The sequence below is a fragment of the Lonchura striata genome, chromosome 1, assembly GCF_050655825.1.
Source record: "Lonchura striata isolate lonStrDom1 chromosome 1, ASM5065582v1, whole genome shotgun sequence".
In the NCBI taxonomy this organism is placed as follows: Eukaryota; Metazoa; Chordata; class Aves; order Passeriformes; family Estrildidae; genus Lonchura; species Lonchura striata.
Window position 1 is genome coordinate 102362282 of NC_140703.1, and position 10675 is coordinate 102372956.

The following is a 10675-nucleotide window of genomic DNA, read 5'->3' on the forward strand; positions in this document are numbered from 1 at the left end:
AGTTTTGTTTTTCTGTGATTCCCTGCTGTGAGGTGCAGTGAGGGAAGAGTAGAGCAGTGATAACATAACACCTCTGCCCTATTTCTGGGGAAGGACCTGTTTTTTCACTGAAGTTTAGGGAGACAAGCATAGATTACATGATAACATATTTCTATGTGAAAAGTAATTTTTGGCTCTGTCTTACTTTGAGAACCATTGCACATGGGAAATTAAGGAGGGTGTGAATAACCTCATTTCTTGTTTGGAGGAGTAACGCAGATGCAGTAGGTTGGATGTCAGAATGGCTCACTTATTAGTTGTGTGTTACTATAACATCTCCATACCACAGGGACAGGGCAGCATCTCATTCTGTCAGTGCTCTGTAGACACTGAAAGGAGATGCCAGTCATTGACCTGAAGATCAGTCCTTCTCCTAGATTCTGAAAACAAGACAAACAAGACAGTTGGATACAGGAAGACAGGGCAGTGCAAGGTGGCAATTATTGGTGAGCAAAATAAGCAGTTCTCATGGTTGCAACCTCCCTGGCAGCAAATAAAATATAGAAAGAGAATTGAAATTTGAATTTGAAAGAGATACAGTGTGGCTTTGAATATTTATGGAAGAGCTGTGTCTGGATGAAACAAGCAAGTAAGAAAAAGGGAAAGATAACTTTTCAGATGAAACCAGGTTGTTTTTTTGTTTTGTTTTGTTTTTAATTTGGTTACCTCTCAAAGGAGTAGTTCCAGAACCTTGCAAGTCTTCTGGGGTTAACATTAACATTTTAGTTTGGACCAGGAGTGAACTTTGAAGCAAATCTTGTGATTGTCCTCACTTTGTGCACTTTGGTTTACACTGCAGACTGGTCACAGAGCAGTGAATTCTTCTTGAGATAAACTAAATCAGAAATATGTTCCATCTGCCAGTGAGGGGGTCAGATGTACAGAACTAGACAAAAGAAAATCTAAAATTATTAACACCCCCATAAATATATTTAGCATGGATTCAAGGTCCTCAAAAACAATTGTTTTACTCTACAGATCCACTTTTATTCATGGTACTATTTGCTAGTGCTGGACATAAAGTACCTTGTTTCTTTGATATTTTTTGTTGAAAGGAGTATAGCTTTTTGGTAGACTTTCAAGTGCTCTTTGCTTATATTTCTTAAACATGTTGGTATCTGATCATCTGTAGTGCCTCAGAGGCATTTGGTTAGGTAGCATTATGTGCTCTTTTTAGAATTTGCAGTGAAATGCTCCAATTTCAGAACATAGTTTCTGGATTCATAGTAAGCATCTTGTAAAATGATGTGCTAAAGGTAGATCTCAAATGCCTACTCAGCATTTTGGCAGTGGCACATATGGAAACACACAGTTAAAGATAGTGAAGGTCAGAAATTCTGTCTCAGGGGATTTTGACTTGAAATGTGAGAGTTTTAAAAAATATGTTACAGGTTTTAACAGAACATTTGGAAACACTTTTCTCTCTTTCCCATGTGTGGCCATGGAGTCATTCATCAGTCTCCTCTCCACTTACTTGGCTCAGCAGTGGAAATATCTAGGGGCAGTATACTGTTGATCTTGTATGTGTTTTATTAAGGCCTAGCATGCTTTCAGATCCCACAGAAGAGTTCAGAAGAGAAATATTCTGATAACATGTGGAACACAAGAAATTGAAGTGGGCTGAAATGTGGAAATACTCCCTGGTCTCCATACACTTAGAGAAAGGGAAGGGAAGAATTTACCACAGGTTGTTAAGGGGTAATGTAGCACATTCTCACAATCAACCACAGGGAAAAGGAGGGCCCCAGGGAAATGAAATCTGGTTCTTCCCTCAGACTTTTCCTTGGACTGGTAGAGCTACCCACAACCTCTCCTGTAGTGAGGCATTTGTGTCTCTTAAGGCTTAAGTATGTAGGAGATGGTGGTTACAGAAGAATCTCAGTTTCATTGGGACTGCACTGCTACAAGAATTAAGGATAATAAATTTTCCCCCCCTTTCACCACAAATCCGAGGCACGTTTATTTAACAAACTTTTTGTAATACAATACAAATAAGTAGCAACACGGGCATTTAGTAGCAAGGGGAAAAAAAGTAATGCCAAAATTGAAAGCACAAAACCTACCTCCTAAGAAGGGATAAAAGAATACTAAATCCCATGTTATGAGAGTCACGTAACACTTGTAATTCATTCTCAAGACTCAAAAGTGTGCCATGAAGACCATAAAACAATTTTAATATAATAGAATCCTTGAAATACATTGCATTTAAGTAGCATTTTTTCTAAGTAACTTATAGTGGCATTTATGTATAAATTCTGCACTGTTGTTCACATAACAATGCAAAATCAAGTCTGTGTAAAGACCTGTTCTGAGTGAGGTAGGACAGCATGTAATAATGTGCCATGATGCCTGAGATTTTTTCAGACATCAGGTTGCTCCTCTTTTTTCTGGGATAAAAGCAGGTTACAGGAAGCCTGAAGAGGTGCCAAAGTAGCTACTGTCTCAGAAGAGAATGAGAAATCAGCTACTGCCACAGAAATCTTGCAAGTGTTGGGCAACAGAGCTGGTTTGCGAGTTGGTGCCATGCAGTAGGTCAAAGTTTTATCCAGGATTTTAATTTATTTGTGTTTAGAATGCAGCAGAACCCTGATAATGCCTACTAAGTGATCTTTCAGCATAAGACACAGACTACAAATGGGTCTTTGACCCTTTCTGCTAACAGGATCGTGTTTGATCATTTCAGAAATTCATACTAGCAGAGAGAACTTTTGTTAAAAAAGGACAAAAAAAAACCCCACCTTTTTTGACACAGGTGTTGCTGCCTAGCAAAGAGAAAAGCAAAATAAGAGACTCCATGAAAATTAATGAATATACCGCATAGCAACTAACATTTGGCTTATTGCATAGAGTAATGCTGAAATACACAGAAGGCTTACAGCATTCTGCAAACTAATTTTCTCATGGAAAAGTGAGGGCTAGAAGCACTATATATCTATGCCATCAGCTGGGTGAAGCCATGTCTATCTAAGCTTTACACTAGCAAGTGCTGTGGAGTTCTGTGCAAGTGGGCTATTTGCTATATTTCTAGACTTTTTTAAAGACAGGAAATATCTGGGTTTGTATGCATATGCACATTGCTTTCCACCAAAATTGTCCTTTTCTCCCCAAAACAAAGCAGATATGGAACAAGCAAAGGATTGTGGAAAAAACACATCTCTCATAGCTAAAACATGCTTTTTCTTGTGATGTCCTGTTTGTTTGCTGAAGGATGAACTGTGAGATAATTTCTGGGCCATTTTGCTCTGCATAGCTGTATGATAATAGCATCTGCACTGACCATACCATTTAAGGATACTGATTTGCAAGAGTTTAACAGTTACCAGAGCTGGCTCTTTTCTCTGCATAAGCAATCATGCCATATATTTCCACCCAAACTTGTCTGATTTCACTTTCAAAACCATTAACTATGTTTGACTAGCTGTATATATTGGAGAACTCCATTTGCCCACAATTACCCAAACCAGAAAGTTCTCAAGGAAGTGTTGTGAGAAACAGAATCAGACAAGAGCAAGTTGCTAGCAAAGTATTACACAACTGGAGATATATAGTCCTCATAGGTTGTTAGTGGAACAAAAGACAGTATAACACAGTAGGCAGGCAGAACATGATTTTAATTTACAATTTTCTAAGTTGATTTTACCCTGTCATTTCACACTGTCGTGCCCACATACTTACAAGCACTAAGACATGTGCATGCCTGACTAGTTTTGCCAGGATCACCTGTATGCCATGGAAGGCAGCAGCAAATAGCCTTCAGGTCCTCACTGCATTTCTTGGGTTCCTCTGTATGGGTGACAACAAATGGGTTTGGACAGGTTTTTAAACTCTCTAGGTATCAGCTGTTGTTATGGGACAATATTTTTGCTGAACAACCTTGTTTATTTTATCCTCTATAAATATTCAATAAGATTGTTCTGTTTGCTTCTTCATTTCACATATCTTTATGACTATTGTCTGTCTCAGTGCTGAGATAACAGGGAGGGGAATGGCTCTGCCACTGTGCTGTGGTTTTGCTGCTTTGCTCCATTGTTTCTTCCAGTGCTGTTGTGGATTTCCACCAGACCAATTCCAGTATTTCTGTTATCTAGCTTTATACACTGTAATGGCAAAAAAAGCTTTTTCCCCTTTTGCTGTAAAGAAACTTGTAATACATCTGAGCATACTTGGCTGAGGATCCAAGGCTATGGCCCCAGAAAACTTTGAGCTGCATGCCAGATTTGCTCTCAAATAGCTCAAGGGACATCATTTGAGTGTAACTAATTATCACTCTGCAGTGAAGTCAACTGAACATCTTTTTACATGCCTGGATACCTGCCTTTGACCCAAGGCTACTACTCCTGATTTCTAACCAGTATTCCTCCTAATATCCCAAAGAAAAAGATGGGTGAATGTCTCACAGCTTATATGAAAATACAAAGCTTATAAAGCTTATATGAAGAAATTATGCTTTTTATTGTCAAAACTGAAACTCCTCCCCCCCTCCCCAAACCAAACATTCACACTCAGTTCTTTCAGCAGGTCACTCAGGTTACAGAAACATTTTAATGATGATTAATGTAAGCCTTGCAAATACCTATTTCGAGCTGTTTCTTCTTGCTACATACATTCAGTGGTGCAGATGTGCTATGTCAGATCAGCTGCAGAATAAAATGGAACCTTTCATATATTTTCCCAAATTCTCCATTTTTAGTGCACATGAAGAAATTTTGGTAAAGACGTTTTAAAATCTATACTTCATTATTTTCTCCTAAGATTAGATACACTAGGTTTGACACTTTTTCAGTTATTACAGGTTATTAACCATTTCAAACTGACATTCACTATCTCTGCAAATAAAGAGTATTCGGTTCAAATTGCAATAAATTTTGGTCACAAGACAGGAATTGCCAATATAAGAGATTTACCTCTGAAAGATAACCTGATGGAAAACGTTTTGTCATCTGGAATATGGGATTTGTTATCCTGGCTTGAATCAGTCTTGTGGAGCTCTGTCTCAACAAATGCATCTAGCCAAGTAATGAGGACTTTGGAGCCAAAGGAAATGGTTTTTCTTTTATGATTTTTAGAAAGGTTTGGTTTATTTGATTAGATTTATTTAAGTGGTTTGCAAGCAATTAGTAGTCACTAAAATTACACAGCACTTAAAAAATGTTTGTGCAGTAACTAACTTCGTGATCAGCTGCAGAGTTTAGCTCTGCATTTATTCCCTTTGGTTTTGCAAAATTGTAGTTTAGGTCTTGGAAACACATTCAGTGAAGAAATAGCTGCAACAATAGAAATTGTTATTGACCAACTCTTTGTTGTTTTCCTGCCAGAGGTGAATACAACCATATTTTCAATGTCCTCCCTTTTGGAATCAGTAAAGCAAAATGGTCCTTCAGCCACTTTACTGTGAAATCTAGTAGTTTAGTATCAGGTCTCAAATTACTGTGTGAAGTAGTTGATCCTGAGCTGCTAGATTTCATATGATATTGACTTAGAATCACATAAATGTTACTTGTAAGAGATTTAGAAAATGTAACTGGGTCTGGGCAGTGAGGACAGTAAGGGTTGGCAGCATCTTAAAATCACTGCAACTGTTTCTGAAATGAAAAACCACACAAGCCTTGGAATTCTAATCTGCCATCACAGTAATTTCTGTACCACAGCTTTTGTCATCCTTTACAAATGCCTTGAAAATGATGATAAGAGTGTTCAGGATAGACAGAATGCTCACATACATATGTTCCAGAAGTATGGCCATTAGTCACTCAGGAGATAGTTTATTGAAAAGTTTCTCTTTTCCACCATATGAAAAAGGTGGAAACGTGATTTTTGCCTTGAAATGTAGGTTTCAAAATACTGAATTAGAAAGTCTGCATGAAGAATTAAAGGCTAGAAGTTCACTGATTCTAAAATTTAACAGGTGTTATGTTTTTGTCCCATAAATTGTCAGTTGTCCTCAATGAGAGATAAAAGAATGCGTAAAATTCTCCCTAGTATTTAATAAATTGTAATTGCTGGCATGCTAGGGCTATGAAACATCTTCACAGAAATGCAGCTAGGATCAGAAAAGGTGCCAGACCAAAGAAGCTTTGAGGTTCAGTGAAAAAATGAGGTGATCTGTTTCCCATTCAGCACCGTTTATGCACAGCATAAAAGCCACAGAAAACTGAGGAGGAAAACTCTGAAAAGACTAGCAGTTATCTTCCACTGTATTTTTAGCACGAGATCATAGCCAGACAGCAGCCTCCCATAGTGTTCCTTGGTTCAGCCAGACAATCTGAAAGCCCAAGGAATGACTTTGCACTTGTGCTTGTACCAAGCAAGCTGCATGAGGCTTTCCATCCTTGCTTAGCACAGTCAGTGGTACTAAGAGCTGTATTTGTCAACAGCTTTGTACTGCTCTCAGTATCTTGCCAGCTATCCTTGCTCCTGAGGTTTCTGCTGGCAGCACTGTCCATGCTAATGCTGCTAACAGTACTGCAGCTGAATCACTGTGAGCAAAATTCTTCACAGTGCACCAAACTCAGGCTGACTCAAAATAGCAGTGGTGCACTGTCATCAAAAAGTACCTGCAAGTAGAAGAGCTTTCATTAAAGCTGGTCAAAATCTTCCCAGTGGGATCAGCTCTGCTTCTTGTATCCAGCTGGGGTAGACAGTAAATTTATCTTTTTAATACAGTGGTTTTGTCTAGAAGGCTGCAACTATTTGCAATATTCACAAATACACACAGTTGAGGGTGGAAATGTGAAAAAAATACTTAGTGGGAGATTTTTAGTGATGCTATAGTCAGAGTATTCACCTTTCCTTTACCAGCTGTGGGATCATAGTCAGGTCACGGATCTCATGGCATCTCTTCCCTAAGGCAGAGACAGAGGTATAACCTAAGTAGATGTACTGAAGGTAGCTTGGGACTCACTAAAGAAACTATAGGAGAGGATACACATAGGTCAATAAAGGCTCCAAAGCCCATTTAAAAATTCAGGTAAACATTCAGTGTTCTGGCCACCCCGAGATGCTGCAGCATATTTCTCCAAACCACCTGCCCATAAGTTCATTTTGGAGTGGCTCTGCAGGCTGCAGTCACACGCTGATTGCAGTATGGACACATCCTCAGTACTTTTAGTGGTCAAGCTCTCTCCATAGGGGTGACTGGAAATCAGAAAGTATTTGTTAACATTAATTTTACATCCTCTGCCCAGGCGACTCTACTGACACAAGATTATTCTCAAATGATGTGTGGAAAAACAGTGTATTTTCTTGCATTAGTATATTCAGCTTTCTAGTGAGTAATACACTAACATGAGTAAACATTTCTAATTCTGTTAGTAGTAGTTGTGCACACATGGAATCCCTCTGAAGAACTACCCTGCAAATTCTTACTCTTTTACTCCAGTCTTGTTTGCAGATACCCTGGTTGGAAGGAGGTAGCTCACTGTTATTTCTACAGCAGCTCCCCAAAAACTTTTTAAATACCTTGATATGGCTTCCTCCACATATCTCCCTCTTGAAAAACTCTGAATGAAGGCCTGTGCCTCTTCTCTTGGTAATTTAGTATCTTTGCTGTAAGCCCTGTCCCAGATTTTCTGTCAGTGCAATTTATTAAATGCAATGTTTACTACCTGATTAAGACATTTTCTGGCTCCCTCACACCTGCCAACAGTAACATTTACATGCTGTATAAGCTTTAGGGGCTTGCTTGAAAGCTGAGATGTTACTGAATCTGAGCAGGCAGGTATTTTGGAGGAGACTTGCAGGCTCTAACCTTGCTTCAGATCCCTGCAGCCTTCTCTACCAACAGAGAAAGACTCCATGCTTCCATCCACATCCTGTGCCAGCCAGAGCCAAATTGGCACTCCTGCTCTGCAGCAATTAACCAAAGTGGCATCTCTTATGATGCTGCCAGTGAGACAGCACAAGGATCTCAAGTGCCTGCAGCTTATGCTGTGCCTCAGGTGTGTGTTTGTGGGGAAGAATGCCAAGGACCTGGCTAGAGTCTAACAAAAACATACTCCAGCAGGTGCTTGCAACCCATAGATAAGGTGCAGGACCACCCCAGGATGCTGGCGCTAATGAGCCAGTTCTGGGGGGAACCTCAGGCAGCCCTCAGGAACACTTAGGGGAGTGTCCAGCACCACCTCATACTAGAAAATGGATAAAACACCTTGTATGCTGCAGTATGCAATTTTATGTGTAAATTGGTATAATCTGTTCTTTTTCACTGGCCACAAGCATTTGTAATCTATATACCTGCTGAATTTTTTACTTTGCATTACTTTCCAGAGTACTGAACTCAAGTGATTTTTATATTGAAATTATTTAAAGGGTAATAATAAACAAAAAATTTTTAAAAAGTATGCTGACATTAAATTCCACCTTGCTGTCAGCCCCCCATTCTGTGGGGTCTTAAATGGAAACAACATTGCCTCCCAAAGACCTCTTGCTGCCCTTGACAGGAGGCAATTGCATTTAATGAAGACACCCATACTTCAGTATAAAGGTGTCAAGTGAATTATTCATTAGCTCCTTTGTCTCCAAAGCATTCCAGCTGCTTCATCTCATTGTAAAATTGGAAAAGAAAATTAAAGTATTTTTTGTGAAAGTGCAGCTGTTGGTTTGAAAAGCATCTGTTTACCAACTCTTACTGGGAGGCAGTAACATCCTCAGCTTTTGCTGTTAAGTAGTAGAAGTAAAAGACCAACAGAACTGGGCAAACAGATAACACTGGAGAGAAACAAGCACAACTGATAACATCAGCACTGTGAGGAAATCAATATTCAGATATTTTTGGTGCTTCATGTTCTGCAATTAATATATTGAGTAGTACTAAAAAAAAGGAAGAAGCTGAGCTTTTTTCCCTCTCTATTCCCTTTTCTCTTAACATATGACTGTTCTTTACTGTGAGGAATTTTGTTACAGACCAGCCCTGTCATTAGTGCAGTACATTGATAGGGATCTTTACTCGTGAGGAAACCAATACAGTCAGCAGGGCCATACGTAAACACAACCAGTCTGAATTTCATCTGATTTCAGAGCTGAGATCCACATGGGCTCATTCAATTACAGAGTAGAATTCCCTCCAGCAGCCATGGGCCTTATTCTTGTCTCATTGGCTACATAGTTACTTAAATTTGCACAGATATGTAAAAGTGTTAAAATGGAAAATATAAATTTTTTTCTTGGTGATATTTTAGTACTGTGGAAGTAGAAGTAAGCTCTATTATGAAATATGGCTAAAAAACCACCATGCCCTTAGAAGTCAGACCAGACTGCATGTATCTGTGCCTATGCATATTTGTACAGAGTAAGGCCACATCTACCACATTGCAGATAATCTGGTAAATGCCATCACTATTTAGCAAGTATGGCTGAAAATTAAGGAACTTATTTTACCTTTCACCTTTCAGCCTCTGTGCCCATAAAAGGCTACAAATAACATTGTGTAGGCTTCTTGCTTGTGATATTTCCTAATTGTGGGACACTTTATTTCTTAACTCAATTTTTTTTTTTTTTTTTTTTTTGGTAAGATGTTTTATCTAGAACAATCCTAATACAGTGACATCTAACATCAGATATAATTTTCAGTTATCAAACCAAAGTAACATTTAAAAATGTGATCATAATCTTAAAGGTTTGAATATAAAGATAAGAAAATATATATTCATAAAAATATTACGCTCTTCAGTGCAGAATTAGATTTGAATTACTCATGATTAATTCTGGTTCTGCTGAGATTGGTATCTGGTTTAATATAGCTGCCTTGCCAACTGCATGCTATTTTCTTCCTCCTGAACATGAAGATTTTTCTCAGTATTCATTTAACAGATAATACAAGGTTTGGCTAATAGCTGCTGTGGCAGCTACAGTGCTTTCTCTCCCTGTAGTATAGAATGCTGAATTTCACAGATGATCCAGAGAAGCTACAAGCTTCTCTGTGCTTTTGTACAAGTGCCTTTGGAATTTGAGCAATACACATCTGGCCAGGACAGAACTTCAGGAAAAGCAAGAAGGATCAACAAGCTGGTTCTTTTCTATCAGTAACCACTGAACTGCAAAAAGCAAGAAAAAAAAACCCTGAAAGTTCTGCAAAGGAAGAAAAAAAATGTCAATAACATTATGAGATTGCTATGCATTGGCTTGAGTGACTGCTGCAAATAAAACCTAATGCTGACATCATCAAGCCTTCAGAAGAGAGAACTTTTTTATTAAAATAGTTGGTTTGGCTTGATATTTTTTTTTTTACATTAGGAATGCTGATAATTAAATTGCTTTCCATTTTCATATCTCTGATGAGTTTTCTCAGGATAAGATAATTGGATTTTTCTGAATCTATAGGATCAAAGATCACTGGAGCTGACATTACAAAAATCCAGAAAGGAGAATCTGTCCTTCTTGCAGACTTCAGCATCTCTAATATTTGTCACACGGTTTTGATTTGTAACTACTGCAAGCAGCACACTCTCTGAACATCTGTTCACTGAATGTCCCAGAAGGACTGGCTTTCTATTGCGAATTTCAAGCATCTCTGATATTACACTGCAATACCATAATCTTTTCTCTCCTTGCTGAAATGTTTTTAATGTGGATATCCTAGAAGAAATATACTTGTCTGAAAGATGATAATTGCCTATATATTTTTAAATTCCTACACATT